This window comes from Equus asinus, chromosome 7 (genome assembly GCF_041296235.1).
Source record: "Equus asinus isolate D_3611 breed Donkey chromosome 7, EquAss-T2T_v2, whole genome shotgun sequence".
NCBI classification, from domain to species: Eukaryota; Metazoa; Chordata; class Mammalia; order Perissodactyla; family Equidae; genus Equus; species Equus asinus.
In genome coordinates this window covers 61609573-61637516 of record NC_091796.1, presented here as the reverse complement: position 1 = coordinate 61637516, position 27944 = coordinate 61609573, and the positions used below count along the sequence as shown (strand labels likewise).

At 42.5% G+C, this 27944-nt stretch overlaps 1 long non-coding RNA gene across 1 annotated transcript in view; it reads right to left on the bottom strand.

The window, feature by feature from the left end:
* The window catches only part of LOC139045776 (uncharacterized), a 38757-nt gene extending 19721 nt beyond the window's left edge, over positions 1-19036 (bottom strand). The window contains exons 1-2 of the long non-coding RNA XR_011504870.1: positions 17915-19036; positions 3786-3993 (exon numbers count right to left, since the gene is read on the bottom strand). This is a non-coding gene — a long non-coding RNA (uncharacterized lncRNA). The remainder of the gene's footprint in view (positions 1-3785; positions 3994-17914) is intronic.
* Between the last annotated feature and the right edge of the window lie 8908 nt (positions 19037-27944).

Genomic DNA, 27944 nt, shown 5'->3' with positions numbered 1-27944 from the left:
TTTTCAGACCGTACCATGCTGTTTTGATTACTATAGCTTTATAGTATATTTTGAATTCAGGGATTGCAAGCCTCCAGCTTGGTTCTTAGGATTGCTTTGGCTGTTTGGGTTCTTTTGTCATTCCACATAAATTTTAGGATTCTATTTCCATGAAGGATGTCATTGGGATTCTGATTGGGATTGCACTGAATCTGTAGATGGCTTTAGGTAATATGGACATTTTAACTATGTTAATTCTTCCAATCCATAAGCACAGAATATCTTTCCATTTCTGTATATCTTCTTCAGTTTCTTTCAATAATATCCTTTAGTTTTCAGTGTATAGGACTTTCACCTCCTTGGTTAAATTTATTCCTAGGTATTTTACTCTTTTTGTTGTATTTTTAAGTGGGATTGTATTCTTGATTTCTCTTTATGCTAGTTCATTATTAGTGTATAGAAATGAAATGGATTTTTGTATGTTGATTTTGTACTCTGCAACTTTACCATATTCTTTAATTATTTCCTATAGTTTTTGGTGGATTCTTTAGGGTTTTCTATATATAGAATCCTGTCATCTGTAAATAGTAACAGTTTGCTTCTTCCTTTCCAATGTGGATGCCATTTATTTCTTTTTCTTGCTTAATTGCTCTGGCTAAAACTTCCAGTACTATGATGAATAAGAGTGGCAAGAGTGGGCACTCTTGTCTTGTTCCTGTTCTCAGAGGAATAGCTTTCAGTTTGTCACCACTGAGTATGTTGTTGGCTGTGGGTTTGTCATATATGGCCCTTATTATGTTGAGGTACTTTCCTTTTATATCTATTTTATTGAGAGTTGCTTTTTATCATAAATGGATGTTGGATCTTGTCAAATGCTTTCTCTGCATTTGACAAGATGATTGCTTAAGATGATCATGTGACTTTTATCCTTCATGTTATTAGTGTGGAGTATCACATTGGTTTTTGTGATTGTTGAACCATCCTTGTATCCCTGGAATAAATCCCACTTGATTGTGGTGTATGATACATCTAATGTATTGTATTCAATTTATTAATATTTTGTTGAGAATTTTTGCATCTATGTTCATCAGTGATATTGGCCTGTAATTTTCCTTTTTTGTGTTGTCCTAGTCTGGTTTGGGTATCAGGGTAATGTTGGCCTTGTAAAATGAATTAGGAAGCATCCTTTCCTCTTCAATTTTTTGGAAGAGTTTGAGAAGGATAGCTATTAAACCTTCTTTGAATGCTTGGTAGAATTCACCAGAGAAGCCATCTGGTCCCGACTTCTGTGTTTTGAGAGGTTTTTGATAATTGTTTCAATCTCTTTACTAGTGATTAGTTTATTCATATTCTCTAATTCTTCTTGATTTGGTTTTGGGATGTTGCAGGCATGTATAGGAGGTATGTTTGGGAGGTTGTATGATTCTAGGAATTTATTCATTTCTTCTGGGTTAACCAATCTGTTGACATATTGCCTTTCATAGTATTATTTTGTAATCCCTTGTATTTCTGTGGTGTCCATTGTAATTTCTCTTCTTTCATTTCAGGTTTTATTTGAGTATTCTCTCTTTTTTTCTTAGTGAATCTGGCTAAGAGTTTGTCAGTTTTGTTTTTCTGTTCAAAGAACCAGCTCTTAGTTTCATTGATCCTTTCTATTGTGTTTTGGTCTCTATTTTGTTTATTTCTACATGTAACAGAGAAAGGAAAATCTCTTCAATAAATTGTGTTGGGAAAACTGGACTACCACGTGCAAAAGAATGAAAGTAGACCACTATCTTACAACAGAGACAAAAATTAACTCAAAATAGATTAAAGACTTGAATGTAAGACCTGAAACCATAAAACTCCTAGAAGAAAACATAAGCAGACTCTCTTTGACATGGGTCTTTGACACTGGTCTTTGCAGTATCTTTTTAAATACATGTCTCCTCAGGTAAAGGAAACAAAAGAAAAAATAAACAAACGGGACTACATCAGACCAAAAGGCTTCTGTGAAGCAAAGGAAACCATCAACAAAATGAAAAGACAACCCACCAACTTGGAGAAAATATTGGCAAATCGTATAATCTACAATGGGTTAACTTCCAAAATATACAAAAAACTCATAGGACTCAACAAAAACAAAATGAAAAACTCAATCAAAAAATGGGCAGAAGATATGAACAGGCATTTTTCCAAAGAAGACATACAGATGGGCAACAGGCCTATGAAAAGATGTTCAACATCACTAATTATTAGGGAAATGCAAATCAAAACTACGAGATACCACGTCACACCTGTCAGAATGGCTGTGGTTAACAAGACAAGAAACAACAAGTTTTGGAAAGGATGTGGAGAAAAGGGAACCCTCATACACTGCTGGTGGGAATGCAAACTAGTGCAGCCACTATAGAAAACAGCATGGAAATTTCTCAAAAAATTAAAAATAAAAATACCCTATGATCCAGCTTTGTCACTACTGGGTATTTATCCAGAGAACATGAAATCAATAATTCAAAAAGATATACGCACCCCTATGTTCATTGCAGCATTATTCATAGTAGCCAAGACTTGGAAGCAGCCCAAGTGCCCATCAAGGGATGAATGGATAAAGAAGATGTGGTATATTTATACAATGGAATACTACTGAGCCATAAAAAAGACAAGATCATGCCATTTGCAACAACACGGATGGACTTTGAGGGTATTATGCTAAGTGACATAAGTCAAAGGAAAAGAAACACTGTATGATTTCACTCATATTTAGAAGATAAAGCAACAAACAAACACATACATAAAGAGAACAGATTGGTGGTTACCAGAGGGGAAGGGGTCAGGGGAAGGCGAAAGGGGTAAAGGGGCACATATGTACGGTGACAAATAAAAACTAGTCTATTGGTGGTGAACACAATGCAGTCTATACAGGAGCTGAAATTTAATAATGTACTCCTAAAATTTACAGAATGTTATAAGCCAATATGACCTCAATAAAATAATTTTAAAAAAAATAAAGTCTATCTAAAATGCAAACCTGCTCCTATCACCCAGCCCCCTCCCAATTAGAACCGTCAGTGGTTTCTCATTGCCCTTAGCATTGGACTGAAATCTTAACATGGTCTCAGAGCCTGCACAACTGGCCCCTTGCTGCCTTACCAGGCTCTTCTCAGCTGCTGCTCCAGCTCCCTCTCACGTGGTCCTTCACACGTGCTGGGGCCTCTGAATCCAAGGCTCTTGCCCACTCCCTTCTTTACCTACTTATCTCCTCCTCATTTTTATTGTGGTAGTTTAAATAGTACCATGGCAGAGTCTTACACAGCTTTCTATATATTTTTTCTCAGTAGTTATCGTGTTTGGAATCGCATCTTTATTTGTGTCAGCATTCGGTTACTTTCTATTCCCTCACTGGACTGCAAGGTCTTTGACAGCAGAGATACAGTGCTTTGCTCCCCTGTGCATCCAAGGAGCCTAGCACTGGGTCTAGACGCAGGAGCAACTGGGAAGTGTCTGATGAAGACGGAGGAAGGAGAAAGAGGGCGGGGCAAGAGAAAGAGGGAAGAAGCATCCATCTCCAGCAATGGCGTCCAGGGACCCACAGAATCATGCAAACACCATATAAAGTGCCTTTTTCATCTTACAAAGAGGAGTTCCACAGATTCGCATGCCCACTGTGGAAACACTCCCCATCTGAGACCACAGGCATAAAGAGGTTTGTCTCTTTCACTGTGTAAAGCTCTCAGAAATCCAACTACTAGCATTGTGCTCATGGCATCTCTCAGTCCTTTTCATGGTGTCACTCTTGGTTGAGACAGAAAGTACTAGACTTGTACCTCTTTACAGCAAACCTGGTGTCCCTGAGACTCTGGAAAGACAGAGATGAATAAACATGTCGAGACTTCCCACCAGGAGAGTCGTCTTGAGGCCCAAGGGAAGTTCTCATTCCAAAGTGTCCGGCGGCATAGAGACAGAGAGTTTTACTGCACACGGAGATCGCCGAGGAAATCCTCAGACATGAGCCTTCGCAAAGGTTGTTTAGAACTGGAAGATTAAAAAGATACATATTCTGAAGGGCAATAATTTCATAGTATCTGCTAAACCCGATTACTATTGTGCTTTCATCGTAACGTGGGCAGCGTCCTTTGCAGGGAGGTTTGCTGTCTGCTGCAGTCCTGCACAGATGCCTGAGGCCGCAGGCCTGGAGAGCAGGCACAACATTTCTCTTTGTCTTGATCAGTTTTTAGGACTCAGGGTTGAAAATTGAATTCATTTCTGGCCTTATAAATATTGAAATGCAGTTTTCAATAGAACCTGAGATCTCCTCCATCCTCGTCCCTCCACAACTGGTGAGTGTTTCTACATTAAGTATTGTCCCCAGTCTCTTCTGTGAAGACCAGAGAGGAAGTCTCTAAGGGAGTACACAGTTCACAAGAAATGAGAGCTTCTAGGAAAAGGGAGGGGAGTTTAAAGGTTAGAGACTCTTTCAAGAGCAGGACGGAAACCCAAGTGTTTAGCTTTGAGACACTTGGGGAGAAATTGGGGCCAAAGGAAGCTGAGACTAAGGCTGAAGAAGCCAGAACACGACAGGCATGGATGGAGACACCCTCTTCACTAGCCTTGCTGGTTTTGTTTTGCTTTCTTTTATTGAGACTTTCTTTTTCAGAGAAGTTTTAGGTTCAGAGCAAAACTGAGCAGAAGGTACAACAACGTCCCATATACCCTCTGCCCCCATATGCATAGCCTCCCCCATTATCTATATCTCCCACCAGAGTGGTTCTTTTGTTACAAGTCATGAACATACATGGACACATCATTATCACCCAGAGTTCATAGTTGACATTAGGGTTCCCTCTTGGTGTTGTACCTTGTGTTCTATGGGTTTGAACAAATGTGGGGCATGTATCCATCATTATGGCATCACACGGGATATTTACAGTGCCCGAAAAACCTCTACGCCCCACCTGTTCATCCCTCTCCCCAAACCTTGCTCGTTTTGTTTTTATCAAAGCTGAAGCCTCAAAGTTGATCTGATTAACCACTTAAGGAGAGAAAGCAAATCTAATTTGGTTTATCCCCTACAGAAATATGCCTCCAAGAGATTTTTTTTTTGTTTCTTTTCCTGAGGTTGAAAAATAAAGGAATGTAGTTTCAAACAACTTACTATTTTATATGTTGGATTTTCCAGTTAAACATAAATTTCCGGGAAAAGGAGGCACGTCAAGTGGCTCCTGGCTGCTGGCCTTTTCCAATATGTATTTGGGGTGGAACATGCTTTTGCTCTCATCATCTTACCAGGAACTTTGTAGTTATTTGCTACCACATCTACAGCCCAAAGTGGGTTTCATCTTATTTCTTACTTTATGTTGTAAAGCTGAAATATTAAGCTTTTGCTGCCAATTATGTCTTATATCTTCAGAATCACCCAAAATGTAAAATTAAACTTAGTCCATGATTTTATGAACTTCCTTACATGGCATTTTACCTGTGATTAGTTTTAATAATTGATTTAACAAACAGGAGCCACCGGAAGTGAGACTGAAATTGTGTGTTGTTGCTATTATTTATATCATCAATCAAAATATATTAACTATATTTAATAAATAAAAATTAACCAGATTGGATTTATTCCTTAGGTCTTGAAATGCAAAGACATTCAGTATAATAAAAGCTATTAGATGGGGCCAGCCTGGTGGCATGGCAGTTAAGTTTGTGTGCTTCAGCAGCCAAGAGTTCATGGGTTCAGATCCCGGGTGCAGACCTACACACCACTCATCAAGCCATGCTGTGGCAGTGTCCCACATGCAAAAAATGGAGGAAGATTAGCACAGATGTTAGCTCAGGGCCAATCTTCCTCTCTCTCTCTCTCTCTCTCTCACACACAAACACACACACACACACACAAAACTATTGGTACAATTTACCATGTTAGTCAAAAGACAAAAATGATCATCTAAATAGGTGCCAAAAGGCCATCTTCTAAATTCTTTACCTTTTCTGAAAAATTATTGTTATATGTAAATATATATAATTTAGAAACAGTAAGCATGATAGTAAAAAAAAAACCCAAAACAAAAAAACACAATCCTTTGAATTATGGTTAGAATCAGTTCAGGTTTCAATTAACACAAATTTCTTTTAACATTCATTTGGACATGCTGACTAATAGAATTAGATGAAAGCATGAAATAAGAGGTATTAACAATGGAAAAAAGGAAGCAAAATTATTGTTTTTCCTGATGCCACACTTTCATGTATTGAAAACGTAGGATTAACAAATGACCAAAGATTAGGAAAAATAAGAAAGCCTATAAGGTGATTGCTTACAAAATACGTATTGAAAAATAAGATATTGAAAGGAAAGATGTCAATTCTCCCTAATTTAATCTTTAAATTCAATCTGGTTCCTGTATAATTCCCAGGAGGATGACATTACTGAACAAAACAATTCCATATTTTATCTGAAAGAATAAACATAATATGTCTGAAAATAAGAGGTAATGTTTAGCCCAGGAAATGTGGGAATTTCATATACTATCAAGCTAACAGTTGTATCAGTGGGAGAAAATTTGATTCTACAATAAAAAGAAACATAAATGTCCAATAAATATAAAAAAAGTTTCAACAGTTGTAATTAAAGAAATACGAATTAAAACAATTAATAAGAGGGGCCGGCCCCGTGGCTGAGTGGTTAAGTTCTCGCGCTCTGCTGCAGGCGGCTCAGTGTTTCCTCAGTTCGAATCCTGGGCACGGACATGGCACCGCTCATCGAGCCACGCTGAGGCAGCGTCCCACATGCCACAACTAGAAGGACCCACAACTAAGAATATACAACTATGTACCTGGAGGCTTTGGGGAGAAAAAGGAAAAAAATAAAATCTTAAAAAAAAAAAACCCAACAATTGATAAGAATGTAAATTGATACAGTTTTCTAAAGGGCACTTTAACAAAATAATCTAAGATTTCAATAACTATATCATACTTTCCAAGAAGCTGCAATAAGAAAAGCACACTGTTGTGTCGGCTTGGAGTGGTCCCTGGCTCCTCGCTGTCAGACATGCAACATCCAATCTGAAAGGAAGTCACGTTAGCTCTAACGTCCAATTATGTGCAGAATCCTACCACCTCTCACCACCTCCTCCTCTACCACACTGGTCCAGATACTATTATTTCACACCTGGATTATTGCAATACTCTTCTAGCTGGTCACTGTGTTTCCAAAATTGCACACACACTCCCATATTTATTTTCAGCACTATCACCAGGAGGATCCTTTTAAAGGACAAATCAGATCGCACCATTCCTTCTCTCCATACTCTGAAGCATCCCAACTCACTAAGAGAAAGAAATCAAGTCCTTATTATGGTCTCTAAGGCCCTCGTGACACAGTAACCACCCCCAGCTCATCTAGCTCAGCCTCTGACGTTATATCTCCTTGTATTCACCTGCTCACTCATTTGGTTCCAGCCAAACTGGCCTTGTTGCTGCTCCTCAAGCAGGCTGTGCAGGTCCCTCAGGCCCTTTGCACTGGCCATGCCTCTGCCTGAAATCCATGTGGTTTCCCCCTCATATGCTTCTAGTCTTTGCTCACGTGTCAGCAGCTCAATTAGGCCCATCCTGGTCATCCTATTTAAAATGGCAATGCACCCCCACCCTCCAGTCCTACTCAACCTATTCTGTGTTTTCCTTTTTTACACCTACTTATCATTTTCTAACCATTTAATTCACTTAGTTTTAACCTGTCTGTGTTGCTTATAGTCTGCCGCCACTAGATTGTAAGTTTCTCAGTGGCAGAGATTTTTGTCTGTTTTGTTCACATAGACCTGGGCCTAGCACACAGGCAGCCACCTAGGAATGTCTGTCTAATGAACCGCTTAACAATCTTTCCCACAAGCCTTCCTGCCCGGTAAGATTTAAGCAAAGCGCTGTCATGATCAAATGGAGCTCACAGGAGCACGGCGCTGACAGTCAGGCTCCAGGACAGCTCGGAAAGGCACTAGGAACATTGGTGATGTTTTCATACGCAGCTCTACGTGGTTGTCTATTATTTCTTTCTAAAGATTCTCTGGCTGATTACAGGAGCACACAAAACTCTTAGCCATGTTAACAATAAAAAGAACAATAATAACTACAACAATAAAATTAGTCCCTTACATTTGTACACCATTTTGAATTCACTGGTATTCGCCTCTCCATGATCTCATTGGATCCTCGTGAAGAGTCCATAAGTTAGGCAGGCAGCTATCTGGTGGACTAAAAATACCACTTTTACCATGAGGGTACTTCTTCTTTTTTCTTTTTCATTGCTATCATAGTCTTCATTTGGGCTTCAATATTAGAGAGGTTAAACTATATTGAAAGGATGTTATATAAGGTAAACACGGTTGATGATGCTTCAGAAATTTTCCAGAACAATTGGACAAATGTAGAGAGTTTTGTTTTTGTCATACGTAATTAGTTCAAAATGTGGAACCGTTATGTTCCTCAGTATTCAAGAGAGGCAAATAACAAGAGGACATTAAAATTTTTATTTTAGTTAAGAATTTATATTTGGTTTCAAAACTACTTAAAAGCTCCAAAGAAAATTATTTTTCTGCTTATTTTAAAATTCAACTTTTTGAAATCAGCCACAAACTCAAAGTTTTATGGAAACCTTGAAAGCATTTGGCAGTCTGAGAGCATGTGGCTTATAACCAGCACATGACTTGGAGTGGCTGCTTTAGGGACCAGGGCCAGGATGGAGGAAGGAGGGAGCGTGGGAGCTTTTCATTCTGCCACTGTGATCTGACACACGTTGATGGCAATGTGCAATTTGTAAGCAAAAGCTACTTCTGACAGGGCTGGTCGGTGGCGCAGTGGTTAAGTTCGCCAGCTCCACTTGAGTGGTCTGCTGGATTCGCAGGTTTGGATCCTGGGTGTGGACCCATGCGCCGCTTATCAAGCCATGCTGTGGCAGGCATCCCACATATAAAATAGAGGAAGATGGGCACAGATGTTAGCTCAGGACCAACCTTTCTCAGCAAAGAGAGGAGGATTGGTGGATGTTAGCTCAGGGCTAAACTTCCTCACCAAAAAACCAAACCTACTTCTGACATAAAACTATTTTCAAGTCTATTTATATTTGATGTTTGATAAGAGGAGAGATGAGGAATTTTGGCAATGGGGAATGGAGAAAGTGGAAATGAATCATGACTTCAAGAGACATTTGAAGTGGCAAACCTGGGAGGAAATTATCTTCTTCAGGGCCTAATATGTGAAATGCCAGCATGTGAACACGAGAGTGCATGCGTGTGTATGTGAGAGACAGAGAGAGAGAGAGAGCTTTAAGGGTCTAGTCTAGGAAATGTGGCTCTTTTATTTGATTAACCTTCCAAATCAACTGATTAATCACAAATGATCTGTTGAGAGTCTCTGAGCAAAATATTTGCCATTAATTACACATACTTAACATTTACTAAAACTCTCAACCTAACTGCATTTAATTTTAGAAAAATAAATGTAGCTGAATTCTTACTTAATGGTTTGAATAATGGCCACTTGTCTCCCCGTGGCCTGGACACTGGGCACGGCCTGGTTAAGGACCCACCCCCACACTGAGCCATCCCGGTTGGTGCACCTCCACCCCTGCCTGGTCATTTCCAGCTTAGACTCCAGTTCAGGAATAGAGCTTTCACAAAACGCAGCTCCGGAGGTCCTCCAAACCTCTAGAATGTTCATCTAGCAGGGACGACCATGCACAAAATGAGGACACAGAGGGTCCCTGCTGGAGAGGGCCAGGCAGAGTCTGAGGGCTGCAGCCGAGGGTAATGAGGTTGAGTGAGCAATCAACATTCCATAGTGCATGTTCAAGCCAGAGCTCCACATAAATTCATGAGAATGTCAAGAAAATGCAAAGGCATACATAAATAGCGAGGGCTCCCTAACAAGGAAAAGGCCAGTCCCGAGATAGTCTCTCCTCGTGGCACAGAGGATGGAGGAACTTAGATGGGGCCACAGCAATGACACTGAAGCCCCAGAGACCCCACAGCCCCTGAGTCAAGGCCACAGACCCAGGGATCCAAGGAATCCAGTTTGAAATCCCCTCCTTAGAGCCTTGCTAATGTTCCTTCTGGCTGTCTCTCAGAGTGAGAAATTTAAACAGTACCTTCTCGTTATTAAACACAGTTCTTACATATGTTAAAATTTAAGAAGGAACAACATCTAAATGAATGGCTGGCCCTTTCCACCTTAACGTTTTCCCGTAAAACATATAACCTGACTTAATTGATGCACCTGGTTATTTATTTAAAGACTACGAAAATTCAAGCCAGATGATAAAAAACCAAACACTTTTTAGTCTTTGCACTTTGGAGGCAGTAAAACAAAAAGACTCGGGGCGCTCACAGCTTTAGAGAAAATTTATTTCCACAGCCTTTGCAATATTACTACCATACGTAGTAAGTATCACCATGATAAACAGTGACTATATCTGTTGTGTCCTCTAATCTTCCAACAGCTGTATAAGCTAGGTGATAATATGGTTCCCATGTTACAGAGCCCAATTCCGAGGCCTGGCGTGGAGTCACTTCTCTGAGGCCTGCAGCTGGGGGATAGGAGCTGGACAGAGCGGAGACCGTGTGACCTCACAGTGGGTGACCATCTGCCTGCACCATTCGCGTCCTGGTTCACAGTCTGATTCCCCAAATTCAGAAATATTTCCTGAGTCTTGAAATCTTGAACATAGACAAGCGAGCAGTGGTTAAAACAAATGTGATATCAAAGGTAACTTCCATCCAAAATGTATGTTCTGTTGTGTTTTTCAACAAATGAGAACCATGACTTCCCAGTATGCTTCAGACTCGTTGGATAAATAAATTATGGATCTTCAAGAACATTTGCCAAGTGCCTACGATGTAGAAGATGCTGATTCAGAGCCTGGCCTACAAGGATGATTTAGCTCTGCCCTGTGACTTAGTCCGTAGTCAGGGAGATGCTGGCTGACAGGCGATGTCCGTCACCAGAGGTGGGACGACAGCAGTTTGCACAAGGTGCCCTGGGACGGCAGACTGAGGCACCACCCCAACCGATTGTCTGAGGCTGTCTGAGGAGGTGATACCCAAGCTGCATGCCAGAGTGCAGTGGGAACAGGTCAGGGAAGAAGGAAACAGTAGCAAGGGGCAGTGTGGGTGGACAAGGAGGTTCCCGACAGCACAGCACCTGGAACAGAAGGACTCAGGCAGGGGTCGCCCTAGTGTTTGCTGGGAATGATGATCATGTCGATGTGGCTGGAGCTTAGAGGGTTTTCAGGTTTCATCCTGCACGTTACTTTCTCAGAGGAGCCTTTCCAGACCACCAGGCAATCTGGAGTAAGCGCTCCTCCTATTCTATCTCATAGCATCAGTTTCTGCCATTTGTGGCAATGGATGCATTTCTGTGTGTCTGGGGTATTTCTTTCCCACTGCACTGTGATGGCAGAGACCAGGTTATTTTGGTGTGCCACTGGAGGCCCACGCCTGCCTCGGTCCCTGTGCACAGCAGGCATTGGCTAAGTACTGGGTGGGTCCACGGGGGCAGATATGTTTGAAGAGGTTGGTGGGTAGAAATGCTTCAGCCTGAGAGGTTAGCATGAACAAAGGCAGAGAGGCCAATGTAGCAGCAGGCAACCACAGTCACCTGAGCTCAGGCGGGGCCGGTGGGGGGTGGAGCTGCAATCTCCGATGGAGGGGTCCTCCAAAGCTGGCCTCGGGGGGATGGTCTTCTCTGAGGTGATGGGACACCTGCACACTCAGCCTTTTGTGAAGTAGCACTAAGGTGAGGTCAAAGTGCAAGTGGGGCCCTGAGTGAAGACCCAGCTGCACAGAACAGAGTGTACTGCGACCTCTGCCCTCCATGAGCTTCTGCCCACTGAGGACAAATCAGATCAGTCCCAACATGGTGCTGATGCTCTGAGTGCCCGAGTTCCCAGCCCAGACTCTCTTCACCTTGAGCTGAAGGTTAGTAAAACGGCTATCTTTGTGGAAAGCAAACCATAATCACACATAACTTTGTTCAAAAATGAATGAAAATATTTAACCTGAAGACAGAATTTATAAAACTGCCCAGTGAGTGATGGAGTGGCTGGAGGAAGCCCTCCTCGCCCAGGAGGAGAAGCTCTCGACTCCCGGTCCCACGCACTCCCCCTGGGACTCTGGGCCCTTCTGACGCCTGCTGGCCTCGTCTTCCCATCTGTATATCGAGCGACGGTCCAGCTGCACTTTCAGGCCTTTGTCAGCGTAAGAAACACCTCCCATGGACTCAGGCTGTTCTAGCATCATACCTTCAAGCGTGCACTGTTTTCGTTAAACATCGTCGTCTGAGCACACATCTTGGTAACGTTGTGTGAGCACTACTGTGTGCCGTTCTGCCAAAGAGCGGCGCGGTCATGCGAGCAACGCTCTCCCCTTGGAGCTTGTTTGTCCTTTTATTAAACACTAGATTGTACATCCATTTGCTCTCAGCTGTCTCGAAAATCCCCGGCAAAATGCAGTTAACACTAAGAAACACAAGTCTGAGCTTATAAAAGAGCTCCTAAAAAACGTCCTGAAAGAATTCCGAATGAAACACACATTGCTCCAGCAACTGAGAGAGAGGCCCAAGCTTTCTAACCCACGCTCCGCCCACATCTGCAGAGCTGGTCCGAGGGTCTGGAGGGCGGGACATCCCTGTGTCCTTGAGCCAGTCCCTCTTGCTTCCGGCCATCCTTGCTGCTTTGTTTATCCCGCTCTCCCTCCTGGCGTGTCTTCATCTGCTATCTGCCAAAGAGCTCCTTCCACTCAGTCTTTAAACCTCCTCAACGCTCACTTTCTGAACATGCTATATTTCATCAATTCTAAGACTCACTTTTTTCACATTTAACATCTCTGAAATCAGGATGTTTCTTACAATTGAAGGCCTCTTACAATTCTCCTGAAGGTTTTTTTTTCTTTCTTGGAACATAAAATGGTGATATGCCTTTCAACTGATGACATCTTAGATTGGTGCAATACAATGCGAAGCCTTCCTTGTCGCCCATACCGCCTGCCTAGGGTTAGGCTCTCAGATGGTCAGAAAAGGAGGATACCCTGTAGATATCTTACTGAAGGAGGATTCGGTAAAGGCGCCCCTGAGAGAGGAAACAGTCCCAGCAGAGCCCCAGCCAGGAGCCCTGGAAGGCTGTGGCTCACTGGTGAACAGAGGGGCTCCACAAGTCAACCCAGCGCTGCTGGCCCAGGAGGAAGTCTGGAGCCAGCTCATGACTCAGCTGCCCCATCTCCGCTGCCGCAAAGTCAGCCTCACATTCAAGCTCCCTGAAAGAGAAGGTAAGATGAGTTCGGCCAACTCACTACCTGTGCCTCTGGCAAGACTCTTTCGCTAGGCCACCGACAGCTTCTGAAGATAGACACTAACCCATTCCAGATCCAATTAGGTGTGGCCAGAGCTGGGACAGGACATGGCAAAGAGCCACTCAGAAGAGGCTGTGAATTAGGAGGTATTGAGAATGTCACACGTCCCTCTAGCTATTAGTTCACTTTTCAGATTCTCTCTTCAATCCAAGTTTTTAAAAAGTGGTCTGAACTTGCTGTCCCCACCTTCATTCCTCAACCTAATTCACTCAGACTTCCCTCCCAACACCTCCGCAGGAGCCGCCGTGGCTCTACTCATTCTCCGCGTGGCCTCCTGCTTGACTTCTCCCAGAAACACTTAGCAGGCTCTATCTACCAGCCTCTGGGGCTGCACTGTTCCTGCCACGCCCAGACCGCCTCCTGAGCTGTGCACCATCTTCTAGGTGCTTTATGGACTGCTCAGGGCCCCCTGCTGAGCCCCTCTCCAGAGAAGGGCCCTCAGCTGAGGGAGCCCACCAGCGACGCCTGGCTGAGAAGATGCCCAGGCTCCAGAGTGTCCCCAGGGGTCAGGCCGAGGCCGAGGCCGAGGCCAGAGGCCAGAGGCCAGCTAAATCCGCGCCCTCCCTTGTTCCTCCACCGTCTGTCCTCTGCTCTCACTTCCCTACGGGTTTTCCTAGGAGCACTCGCTCCGCAGATCGCCTCCCAGAAGCTCAGTCTCAGGCCCTTTCTAGGGCAGCAGCCAAGACCCCCAGGCCTGCAGCCCTCGGCTCCCTCGACTTCCTGATCACTAATTGTCTCGTCCTGCCCTGCGTCCTTCAGCCCCAGTGCCTCTTCAATCCTTCTTCCCACGCCGCAGCAGCAGTGGTTTCTAAACCAGCAGAACCGACAGCCCTTTTAGCAGCAAATGTTTCCTAATGGTCCCTTTACTGTCCTGAGGCGGAATTCATGGATGACGCTACTGCCTTCTGGAGGCCTCCTTTACTGAAAATTTGAATGTAAACACATGACTTTAATGTAAACTGTAATTTCATCAGTTGATTAAGATTCAGAAAATACGAAAATACTTTTCTTTCAGAAAATTCTTGTAAATATGAGAAATCAAAATGTAAATTAGGAAGAAAAAATAGTATAATAGTGAAAAACAAAGGCTCTGGAATCAGACAACCAGGATTTGAATTCTATTAAATTTCATTTAATAGCTGTGTGAGCTTGTGCAAGTTGCTTAACTCTCTGTGCCTCAATTTCCTGTCTACCTCCTGAATAGAGCTGTAATAAGGATTAAATTAAAAAGAATTCATGTGCGAGCACAGTGCCTGGCATATAGTGAGTTTTAATTTATGTTTTGAAGACAGTAAATTATATTTTCTTTTTGTTCTAGCACAAGGGTTGACTACCGCTTCTTTTTCTACAGAGGGCCAGGTGGTAAATATTTTAGGCTTTGTGGGCCATGTACAGCTTCCGTCATTTATTATCATTATTATTCTTTTTTACAATCCTTTGAAAGAATGAAAACTTAGCGGGCCTTAGTTTGCCAACTCTGTGTTAGTTAAGGACCACAGGCAGGCTAATAAGGAGCATTAAGGAAGTTGTCCCACTTGCACCTCTTTTGTTCTTTTTAAAACTGTAAAACATTTAAACATAAAGAAAATTATGGAGAGTAATGTAATACTCATGCCCTTCACCCAGCTATAAAAATATTAAATTTTGCATATTTGCTTTAGCTTTCCTCTTTTCCTGACTACACATAGCCATTATCCAGAAGTTACTGCACACCTTCCCATCTGTCGCAATTCACTAAAATCACTTCCCTTCTCTTCTCGGGCCTGAGGTTAAACTGTGGTCCCCAGACTTTCATGTAGCTAGGGGTGGGCGTGTGACGGATTCTGGCCCCTGGAACCTGGGTGGAAGGGATAATGGCACTTCTCTGCCAGGGGAGTGACTTACTGAAGAGAGAGGGACCCAGGACCACAAGATGGAGACAGCCGGGGTCCTCGAATGGCCATGTGGAGCCAGGCACATCCCCGTTAGACTGCGATGTAAATGAGAAGAATTAAGCATTTTTTGCATTAAAGCCTTTAAAATTTCAGGGCTTCTTTGTTAGTGCAGCTGGCATTATATGAATTTCAACATGATCCATGGTTTTATAATTTTACTAAATATGTATTATTCATATATAATATATAGTACAACTTTGTATTTCAAATGCTGGAACAAATGGTAAAAAAAAAAAAATGGTACAAAGCATTCCCCAACTTGCTTTTCTACGCTCAACAGTACGTCTTTGAGATCTATCCACTTTGGTGAATGCTCACACTTTATCAATGTTAATTGTTTGGTTTAAATAAGCTGTCTTAGGCTCTTAAAATGTATTAAAAATTTTTAGTTAATATTAAAAAAGGATAATGTGTTTGAATCTCCAAAATGTTTTGCACTGTTTTCAGCTAGCCTACAGCTAGCACCTCATCAGCTTATGATACCTATTGAGAAGGTAGCCTATGTTTTATGTTGCATCTTCACACATCTCCTGTTGTATGCTTCTCCCAAAATGCCCTGTGAGTCGGAGAAGATTGGCATTGTCATTCTAGTTTGGCAAGGAGCTGGGTAGGTAGAAATGAAGAGCCCTTTGCGGTCAGAGGCACAGGTTCAAACCGCAGACAACTGCTAGTTGTGTGGCCTGCGTACACTGCCTGACCACTCAGTTGTCCAGCATATTGCTTTCTGAAAAGGGAATCAAATTTGGACCTATGTCTTTGGGTTCTTGTGAGGATTAAACGAGCTTTGCATAGAAAGCACACAGTAAACATTTGATAAATGTTCCCTTAGCAGAAAAATGAGAGCAGAAAAACGAGCTTTGCATAGAAAGCACACAGTAAACATTCGATAAATGTTCCCTTAGCAGAAAAATAAGACTATGTTATATGCAGTTAACACAGAACTACTGCCCCGAGCGCACAGGCTCGCTGAAGGAACCCGCGCTCTGTCACCCAAATGGCTATTCTGAGTCTTTCCACCGCGTCTCTCTGTGATTCATTTGTCTTGTGTCCACTGGGATCTATTTGCAACCACTAGATATTGTTGCGTTTGGTTTTTCAATTGTGAAGCAAAAATTTAAAATTCCGAACATTCAGCCAATTTGCTATTCTTTTTCTAGTGGGTAAGAAAAATGTTTACCGTTAGTGAATTCTACAGGTTGTGTCATTGGGCCCGGGACTCCAGGCCTCACCGTTGTCCTGTGTCGACCACATACCTTTATTTCCCTCTGCAGATTCCTTGTTTACTTAAACCCAACCTTTTATTACAAATACCTCACTCAGAGGCACTTTTCTTTTCTAATGATGAGCATTTCCCACTACTTTTATTCTCCTCCAGGTTAAATCTCTCATGTCCCTCCTGTGACATTTTCTGCCCTCTCTACACTTTCAGTTGTTAGCTTCCAATTCTAATTTGTTGTCAACTGAGATGTCGCTGAATTGTAAACAGCAGTTCTTGTGTAGTTCGGCATTAGCAGTTTCTTGAAACCAAACCTGTACTTCAAAATTCCATTTTTTTACAGAGAAGGTTTGGAACACATAATTTTACTATTAAAAACAAAATAAAACAAAAAACCTCTTTTCCACAGTCATGCCACGAATACAGCGGTGCTCTTTGCCGTGACCAGGTCTTTTGAGTCCAGATCCACGCTGTGTCCTCCAGGCTCCATTCCTGCCTTGAACAGTACCCACAAACAAGGGGCACTTTCTCCTGTCCACAGTGTGATGTGTTGATTCCCATAAGAAAGAATAAACTCTTATTCAAGCTAGCAGAATCATGGAATTTAAAAGTGGATAGTCCCCAGAAGTCAAGGACTGAAATGCCAACCTGGTGAGTTTCCTAGTAACAACGCTTTTACCTCTTTGTTTATTGACGATGAAACAGTTTGAGTAAAACTAACTTGCATGCCCAAGGTCACCCAACAGGTAGGTTAGCAGAGTTTGATTAGTTTCCAGGTAAGTGTGATTTCAGAGTCCGTGTGCTTTCCTTGGCCCCATTCCACCTCTCCTAAACACCAGCACAGAAAGAATGCTGGCTGCTGCCCTTCACCATGGTTTGTGGTTTGCCCCTTCTGATCTCCATTCCAGCCTCTGACACATCCCTACTTATTTGTATTCCTTATGTACACAGATGAAATATACATCTGTACGGGAAACATTGCATAAAACATTGCATTCTTTTATGGAAATACACCGGATCAAAGGGAAAAATAAAACCACTACACAAGGAATCAATGATAATCCTAGGGGAAGGGCTTCAGAGAGAAAAATCTAGCTTGTTTTCCTAATCTTCATCATTAAATTACTTATCGTCCTGAATTCTCGTGTGTCACACATAAATAGGAGAGCTTCTACAGGAAAGGAAAGAGGTGAGCAAGGACAGAATGAAGGCATCTCAGTCTGGCAAAAGAGCTGAGTATGCCAGGGCATCAGGGACGGGCGCTCCAGTCCACATGTGCAGGGTGAGCGAGACCCTCTTTGTTGCCCATTCCAGGGCCGCCTCTGCCTGCAGATAGTATCTTCCCCAGAGGGCATTCTGCCCTGATATTTAAAGACCCAAAAGCATTGGCAAAGGGCCTAATTGGTGTTACTTACTATTTGCTGAGAGAAATTCCACCCGTTTAGTGTATTAAACCTCTAACGCTTTCCTCTTGCGTCACAGGAGCACAGGCAGCACCGTGCACTTCCCATGGCGCTGCAGGAGAGGGACTGAGGCCTCTTCAGCTGCTGTGAGGCTGTGCCTTCCACACCACGCCGAATCCAAGATCCAGGAGATAGTATCAGGTTTAAGAGCATTCGGTTGCATGAAAATAGGCCACTGCATTTAGACATTCTCCCTAGAGACTCTGGGAGAGGCAATGTGAAATGGCATGCTTAAAGATAGAAGTTAATTGGCGGACTTAAGATAGTTGACCAGAACTGTAGATTAATTATCTGCTGTGATGGAGAAAGGGAGACTATTGCATAGCTGTATATTTTTAGATATCAGGTCAAATGGAAAATAAGTAAAGGAAAGTAGTAAGCTTTTAAAAGGTATTTCTTTTTCGCCTGTGGACTGAGGAGGACACTCTGGTCAACAAAGAGGTAAAGAGACAGGGCTGCTTCCTTCTCACACCCATGAAGATCAGTTTCCAGTCCTTTCCTGAGTAGGAAAGGGAAGATTCTTGAATTAAATTCACCTTCCTTACACAGTCTTCTATTTTTAAATGTATTGATACTCAGACATCTTTCATTTCCCGTATCATATAGGTAGGTGGTTTTGCTTTCTTGAAATCTCCTTATGATAATCTTATTAAAACTACATTAAACAATAATAGAGCCTATTTTATTCATTAATAACAAGAGAAATAATAATTTAGAAGCTTTTATCATAGGATTCCTGACACAGTTTTCTTAAACTCAAATATATGAAAAAATTATTTATGTACAAAAACTGAGTCCTTTTAAAGTGTGCAATTCCATGCGTTTTGAGAGTTATACCGTATATACCCAAGGAGCTGCCACCACAACTAAGATACAGAACATTTCTGTCACCCTCAGGGATTCCTCCTGCCCTTTACCGTCCTTCCCTCCCTCTCCCCACGGTCATAGGCAACCACTCAGCTATTTTTCCCACAAATTATTTTTAAGCCAGAAATGTATTTGTTTCCACTTCTGGTGAGGAGTAAAAGATGGCCACAGGACATTATTCTGAAAGACCTTCCAGTGCCTGATAGTCACAAGCGCTAATTTACAAAAGTTTAGGGGAACACTCCATATACTCTTTTTCATTTTCCTAATGCCAGGTTGGACGCGGAGGGCTGGAGTTAGGTGGAAGCTCTGAACGTTTGAGAAAAGAGGTGCCGTGGGGAGACCAGATACACCCTCTCTCTTCCCTCTGGTACATCAGACAATGCAAGTTTGATGGCTAGGAGTGTTAGCGCAAGGACGTGTCCTGGGGGTGGGGGAAAACCTGGGCGAAGTCAGATGGTTTCCGCGTGCATGGCTCCAGGTGACTGACTCTGTGGGCTGGCCCAGTCTCTGTGATTCCACTGGTAAAGTGAGAAGGCAAAGCAGAGTGATCTCTATAGACTCTTCCAGGTTTACAAATGCATGTTCAATCACAAACAAGGCTTTAAAAAACCAGTGACTGTGGGGCTGGCCCCGTGGGCGAGTGGCTAAGTTTGCGCGCTCCACTGCAGGCGGTCCAGTGTTTCGTTGGTTCGAATCCTGGGTGCGGACATGGCACTGCTCATTAAACCACGCTGAGGCAGCGTCCCACATGCCACAACTAGAAGGACCCACAACAAAGAATATACAACTATGTACCGGGGGGCTTTGGGAAGAAAAAGGAAAACAATTAAAAAAATCTTTAAAAAAAAAAACCAAAAAAAAAAAAAAAACCAGTGACTGTGGGTTGTTATAAGTCAAGTTAGGCAATTGAAATGAAAACAGAAAATAAAAAATTTGTAAAAGAAATATTTCGTGGCTCTCCCTGTCTCTTGCAGAAATTGTCCCTTAACCTGGCTTGTCTGGCACAAGTATCAGTTCAGTTGTCTTTCTTGGCTCTTCTTAACCTTTATTTTAATGATTCTGTCACTATGATATTTTGAGAATTGAGGAAAACGCATAAAAAGTAAACATTATTAATGTCTCTGCATCTCGTTGAAAAATGGTGTTTTCCTGAAGGAAGTATTATGTTTACTTTTTCTGTAAGACTGAAATATTTTAACTCAGCTGCTGGGTCACTTTTATTTAAAGAGGCTTTTGAAACCAGTTAATACAAAAATATATAATTTTCTAAGACATTTTAGCAGCTAGAAAAAAGAACAGAAAAAGATTTGAGCCTTTTCAGAATATCCTGTTTCAAACAGATGTGGCATACGGGCAATAGTGATACTGTTTAAAGTTAAGTTTAACTGACGTTAGAACTAAGGTGATAGCGTTTACTTCTGTTAATAAGGAAAGTATTAGAGGAGGGAAGAGTCAAACTTCAAAAGCATTTTTCTGCTTTTTCAGAGATAATTCTACGTTTTCTTTTAATTCTTACAGTTTCTAACTTTGGAGACATGAATCTTGCTGATGTTCAACTCAACTTTTTGGGAGTTTTCTGATGCAGTCTGTGGATTATATCACTTCCCCCCCTTATGATTACCCTCTGATATCTCAAATGAAAACTCCAATAAGTCCACTTTACAACTTATTATTGTAAATATTTAATGGAAGAAAACGTGACTCTTTTAATTATAATGAAATTCATGGATTTTTGGCAGAAACTTTAATGGAACCAAAAGAAGTCGCATGAGCTTTTCAGAGCCTCAGTCTAAACCAAATCTAAATGACATATGTTTTTTTATTTGATCCATTCGGCAAACTAAAGACAATGAGATAACATATTTTAACCACAAAAAAAGTTGAATATTTTCTAATATAAAAGTATTGGAAAGTGAAAGTAATTTCTGAACCTGAATCAAACTGATAATTATATGATTTACATTTCAGTTCTATAAATCTATAAATTTTATTTATTCATTATCTTATTTAAAAGTTATCGTGGATATATCATCCTCTAAAGCCCATCATGTAGATTTTATTTTAAAAGGGTCACATTAGTATAGATTGTGCTCATGCAGCAAAGTTGTGTATCATTTCAGTAACTTGATCAGATATGTATGTATGTGTATATATGTGTAATGTGCATGTGTACATCGATATAATGTAATGTATACAATAACGTAATAGCCCTATACCTTACAGGGAGCTTAAAAACTATCTTTCATGCAAGACATTTTAACTATATATTTATTTATTTATTTATTTATTTTTTAACCCTTCTCTTCCGGGTGGTAGGCAGAAGTATTCCTCCAGGGCTGTGGAATGTATTCTAAATTTTTAGATAAGTTCTTTCTTGTCTATCAATTCATTTCAAATCAGTTCAATTTCTCTCAAATCCTGAGCTGATAAGCCTCTGCTAATTTGCATAGCTGTGCATGCAATCTTAAATGTGAAAAAGATTAACAGCAGTGAATTGGAACATCCTGGAAGTGGGGTCAGCAACTTTGGTTGGTCCATTGCCCATGGGACGAGGGAGAGCAATGTCTCAGGTGTCAGGTCTCTTTAACTACTGCCTCTTATGTCTGTGACTCGTTGGAGACAGACCACAGGCTGAGCCCCCACCCGCCAGCGTGCTCCAAGTCAGACAAGAAGAAGCACCAACAACGCGTTTATTCACGGCTTCCTCGCTCTGAGTAGAGGCAAAGTGCCCTAAACATCAGAAGGGCTGTGGCTATTAAGACAAATAGGCTCAGGGGTCACACTGAAGCCAAAACTTGTACCTGCCACAGCCACAGTGATCAGGGCACACCACTGTGCCGAGGGCCTCCCTCCCCTCCGGAGACGGCCCCTGTGCTGGGAGGGACAGCAAAGGGCCTTGCAGGCTGTGAGTTTCTCTGCACAGTCTCTCTCCTCCAGTTTCTTGGCCATGGTGATGCCATCTCGTAAGCAATATTAAAGTGTTCAGGAAGAGAAGGGCTTCATCAGAAGACCAGGAAAATCCTCCAGCGGTCGTCACATCCTCTGAGCAGTGCCCCTGGGGAAACTGGGTTCAGGCTTCCTGGAACGCATGTTCCACTCATGACAAAAAGAATTGATTAGATTCTTCATAGCACTAACTATTTATTGAGTGTTTGCTACAAAATGTGAACATTTATTGAGTACTCGTAAAATGTGACCTCCAAGTATTTTTGAGATTTTTGTGTATGCGCAATTTCTGTCTCTCTGGTCCATTGTTATCTCCCACCTGCCAAGCACAGCCCCTGGCCCGTAGTTGGCCCTCAAGGAATATTTGTTGGATGGGTGATTGTTTGAGCACTGCCCATAGGCTCTAATACTTTATGTACATTATTTCACTTAAATTTCAACAACTCAAATAATACAGATTCTGTGCACACCCCAGTTTACTAATGAGAAAACCAGTCTCAGAGAAGTTAAGTACTTGCCCTAGATCACATATTCAGAGGTGAAAGACTCAGAATTCAAACCCTGGTGGTCTGTTTGCAGACTGTGTATGTACTCTTAATCACATGCATGCTGACTCTCATTATCTTAGCAAGTCAGTATTTAACGCTTATTTTATACCAAAATGTAACCAACCTTATTCTGTTCCAAATATTCCGTGACCAGACTGTTTCCCTTCTTCTGGGATGTTTGCTGTAAATGTTCGGGCACTTTGGCAACACTGCCTTCCAGATTTGCAGTTATTCTCTGAGTGCCCCGTTAGTGTCTGTGTGTGAGTCTCCAGTGAAGTCTGAATTGACCAATCTGCAGAAGTCAGCCTGTAAAAGGCAACTAACGATGGACGTCAGGATATGGCCCTATTTTCCATCCTGTGGGGAGTCCTCATTTCCACCTGGATTACCGACCTGTACTAACGGAAGATGGCTTGCTCTTCTTTCAGAGTCTTTGAATGAGTTTGGCTCTGAAGATAGATGCATTATTGAAACCTCTGGAGAAACAAGTTTCTTGGGTTTATACTTACACGGGGACCATGTGGCGAGGGCCATCCTCTGTCACAACTAATGAGCCAGAACCCTACCCTGAAGTGCTCACTCCAAGGGCGAGCAGCTCAGCTTCCGTGGCTGCTCCCTGCTGAGCCGATGGCGGTTGACAAGAGCTTTTGTAACATGGACACTTGAATTAGGAGCTGGGCTGAGATCACGCAGGCAGCAGAGTGGCTATAAACAATGTGATTACCTTCCGCTCTGAGAGGATTGGACCATGTGAGCTGCAGGTGAGAAACTCTATAACCCATTAGTGCTTCTCGACTTTATCCATTTTTCAGAGAGGATATGATTGGCTTTTTAATTTTTTCTTAAAGGATTACCTTCACATTAAAGCTGTCTTTTAAAAAAGTTTTATAACTGTCTCATTTGCAGTAAACTTCATTTATGTTCTGGGAATGAGGCTTAGACTTGGAGCAAAATAATCCAGAACAAAATGGAAGGTGAGGCTTATACTCTACCTCCAGGGCTTTTTGTGTAATAGTCAAGGAATAGAGAAAGAGGAACAGGTTATTTTCACCCACAGAATTCATGCCGCACTGGAAACAGTGTGACCTGGGCAGCAACACCAGCAATAACTATTTGTATTTTGGACATGTTCAATGCATAGAGATTAGAGAAGAAAAATGTATTGCAATTTAACAGTCATAGCCATTAAAAGAAAGTATTCTGTCTGAAAGTCAGACTGAACTATTCTCTTCTATCTTATTTCCCCCAACTGTCAAGAAATCTAGGAAGGTAATTTAGAAAGTTAAGCTAGAGAGGGCTAAAGCTGATTCAAAACCTTATGAAATAAATATTACAGGATACAGGGACAAAGAAGTATGTACATGCTCTAATCAAGACGAAACTGTGGCCCAGAGAGACTCTGAACGCTTGTCACCTTGAGAAGGCAACATTAATGTGTTTGGGGCAGACAGCAGTCTTCTGAGGAGGTGCTCATCACCTCATCAGGTGCGCGTCTATGGTTACAATTTAACAGGTTATGAATCATGGCTGTAGGGAAGTGTTGACTCTTTCATACTGTGATGGCATTTACTGTTGGTCACTTAGCCAGGATGTCTGAATTGATGTTTGGATTCCAGCAGGGCTGCCAACTCCTTCTAGTAAGAGAGTCAGACCTGGCTCTGAAGTTTATAAGCTGTACTGTGGGAGTAAAATCATCTTGAATGAGGCAACATAAGTCAACTTCCAAGGGCATTAGGTGAGCAGACCACTCTCAGAGATACCTGCGAGTCTCATTCTGACTCTCTCTGTACAAAGTGCAAAGAAGTCAAGAGTGGAAATGATATTTTTCTCCCAGCACTACCCACGCTCTGCCTGGTCCCAACTGTTGAGGCCCTATCACCTGCTAGCTCTTCCAGTGCATCTTTCTCACTCATTACTTGCTTGAGGTCAATATATCATATTTTATTTATTAAACAATATGTCAATCCTGGCTCCCCAAAAAGATTTGAGGACACAAAACTTTGCGTAGGCAGCAGTTTCATTGGGTATTAAGACACAGCTAGAGCAAGGATCATAGCTGCTCTGAAACTACAGATCTCTGTGAGAACCTATTGACGGTCATGAACCCTTGCCACAGAGAAACCCGCACTTGCCCCCAGTAGACCATATAATGTTTTTAGGGTGGGTTCCTGGATCCTCCCAGCCAAACTGTGAGTCCATGGACCTCAGATTCAGAAGCCTACTCTGGAGCGGGAATTCTCAACCTCAGCACTATTGACATTTGGGGCTGGAAAATTCTTTATCATGGGCTGTCCTGTGCAGTGCAGGATGTTTAGCAGCATCCCAGCCTCTACTCACCAGATGCCAGGAGCACCCTGCCTGTTGGTGACAACCAGAGTATCTCCAGACAATGCCCCTCCCCAGTAGAGAACCGCTGGGGTAGAGACACCCAAGGAACTTAATGAAATCATCTCCCGAGTGGAAGGAGGTCCTTTCATGCCCTCATATGACCAGACTGTCCAGTTTCACAAGCAGAAAAGGTGTCCACATTTGTGTGGCATGTTTACATTCATGCACTCACTTGGCACAACCACTCAGTGAAATAAGCAGCTACATATGCAAACTCAGGTGTACAGCCGAGTATTCTGACACCAAATCCGACACTCTTCCCAGCATGCGTGATGAGGTAACTGGACTGTAATTCAAAGAGCTGAGTTCTAGTTGGGGTTCTGGCCCTTCACCAGCCATGCAAGCCCTTAAATTGTCTTCAGATCATCTCTGTGTTGCTCAGCTGTGTGACAGCAAGGCTACCTGTGCCTGTTTCATGGGAAAGTTATAGGACGAGATGAGAGACTGCTGAGTGACAGCACTTTAAAGACTGCCCACGCCAGTTTAAATGTAACGTGTTATTCAACTGAAAAGTATCCACTAGTCTGTAAGGATTACATGGACATCAGCACTCTAAAATCTTCTTTATGAATAGAATCTTGAAAAATGATTACAGTTGTAGAATATTAAAAACTGAAATGGCCCAGGGATTGGCTGTCACACTTGACATTAATTTCCTTTGTATGGTCCAGTAGAGCAGGCGTCTTCAAAACCCATCATTCTGTGTTCCAAAAAAAAGTCACTCTAAGAAGAAATAAAATAAGCTAACAATAATTGGCTATTATTTTTTTGTCCCTTTCCAAAGGCTTCATTGGGATTTTCAGTGCAACAGTATATTATCTGAGTAGAATAAAAAGACCCTGACATGAACTTGTAAAGAATTATAGATGAGTTACATCTTGCTTGTGCTTAAAACCAGAAAACCCGTGCAACTCCATAAAACGGGTGTAAAGGAAAAAGGCCTGATGGTCACGAGTCTTGGCTCGGATCACCTCACTGCTTGTTATCGAGTATTTCAATGAGAGTCACCCCATTATAAAAGGAATGAGTTCTTCCTCATGAAACCCTTGGGTGGCAGTTGGAAGCAATCACTTTGACTGGTAGCTACCAGGGTTAAGTGGCACGCGGGCATGAGCTGCAGTCCAGGCATCAGATGTCATCTTCTGTTCCTCGTCCTAGGGCTGTGGCCTCTCCAGAATGATAATTAGAATAATTCTTATTCAATTGCTGTTTGGAGCCCATGAGGACAGAAAAATTATGTTCAGCCCCAGAGGTCACTTGCTTGGCTAATTTTTCACTAATTATTTCTTAGTTGCGTTTCTTTTTCAGGACAGAGACAAACGTTCTTTTCCAGGTTTTATGAAGAATGGTTAGGGGCCTTTACAAAGATGCAGGATTCATAGGACCAGGGCACTTACCAAGAGGGCATCACACACGGTCCACTGAAATTGGTCAAGACAGCACCCCCCTACAACATAACTTTTAAAAAGATGAAGCCTTTTGGGTGAGGTACAGCAGATGAGGGCTAAGAAGTGACTAGAATGAGAGCAGGTGGCCTTGGTCCAGAGATGGCTATGAAGCTTATTAAAATAATAACAAAACGGCCCTGGGCGAGACTAGCTTCTGAGGTTTATTGAAATGCTGATGGGGAAAGACTAAAAGGATCTAGTCTGAGCATCAGGCAGCCATGGTAGACTGGGCTGCTGATGTCTCTTATGTGTTGTTCTGTAAGACTTAATGATGCAGATTTTGACACCCGCCCTTCTATCAGACTTGTTCGAATGTGTTGTTAGAACCACAGGGTCAGGACAAAGCCCTGGGCATAACGTGGGGTACAGGGTTTCCACTGAAGGGAATTGATGGTCTTACTGTCATTCGCCCTGAAAGGGGGCCTATGCTGAGGCAGAAAATGTGGATTGGGAAAACAAACACAGGGCTAGAAGGAAAAGACAAAAATCTTCTCTGCCTGGAGCCAGCAGTGAGTTTGGTGTTATGATGATGTGTGCAGATGCCTGGAACACTGGGTGGCAGAAACGGAGACGAGTGAGCCCCCCGCCACTTTCTGCACAGCATTTCTTTGGCCCACTGCCCTCTCTCAGCCTATCCTCTCTCTGGGGCAGGAAAAGCTTTCAAATAATCCACCTTTCTTAGGACACCGAGGACTCAGGGGCCTGTCCTGGGTCCTTTCCATGCAGACCAGCCCTGCCACAATTTTGACCTGTAGAGCTGCCCCACGTGCACTCCTATACAGGAACGATGTGCAGGGGACTAGCCCTGTCCACACAGGGAGCCCGTGGTCCCTCTGCCAAATCTCAGGCTTTACCGTTGTCACCACCACCGATGTTATGTCAGTGGTTGCACCAATGTATCACCAACATCCAGTCTCCTTGTTTCTTTCCTGATGCTTGCCCCCACCTTCACTTCAGAGGAATTTTATCTGGTGGAAAGAGGAGGTCCAGTAGTATTTTTCTAAAATCTTTCTGTGTTCGTCCCATGATATTGGTTTGTTTTTAACTTAAAAGCCAAGAACTTGACTTTGTTGTTCTCCAGTTCCACTCCCTCCTAGGGCACTGGAGACCTCATATCCTGGGGCCTGAATGAATGAAAGGTGGGAGGGGCAATGTTTAATAGGGAGTGTATGTAAGGGAAACATACCAATTAATACATTGAAATAATCATCACAAATGTCCTTCCCAGTGGATCTTTATCATCCTACAAGGGATGTTTCTCTCTCACGGCTCCCTCAGCCTGGCAGGTGATCTGGATACTTGCTGACATCTCTCCTCTCTCCACTAGGAGTGGATTTTTGTGTTGTCTCTAGGCTCCTTCTCCACATCAGGTGGTTTAGCCAGAGGAGGAGGCAGAGTCTCCTCTCAGCTGACTCTCTGATAAGCTTGGCAGAGCCGAGATCAGAGGCTCTCAGCCTTGACCGAAAAATAGAATCAACTAGAGAGCTTTCAAAAACTTATGGGACACCCGTTAGGTTTACTATAATAGCAAAGAAAAAAAAAAATGTAGAGAAGATAAGTGTTGGCAACAATGTGAAGAAATTGGAATTCTTTTGCATTGTTGGTGGGAATGTAAAATGAGGCAGCTGCAGTGGAAAACAATATGGCAGTGCCTTAAAAAGTAAACACAGAATTACCAAGATCCAGCAACTCCACTTCTGGGCATATGCTCAAAAGAAGTGAAAGCAGGGTCTTGAAGAGACGTTTGCACCCCCATGTCCGTATCAGCATTGTTCGTGGCAG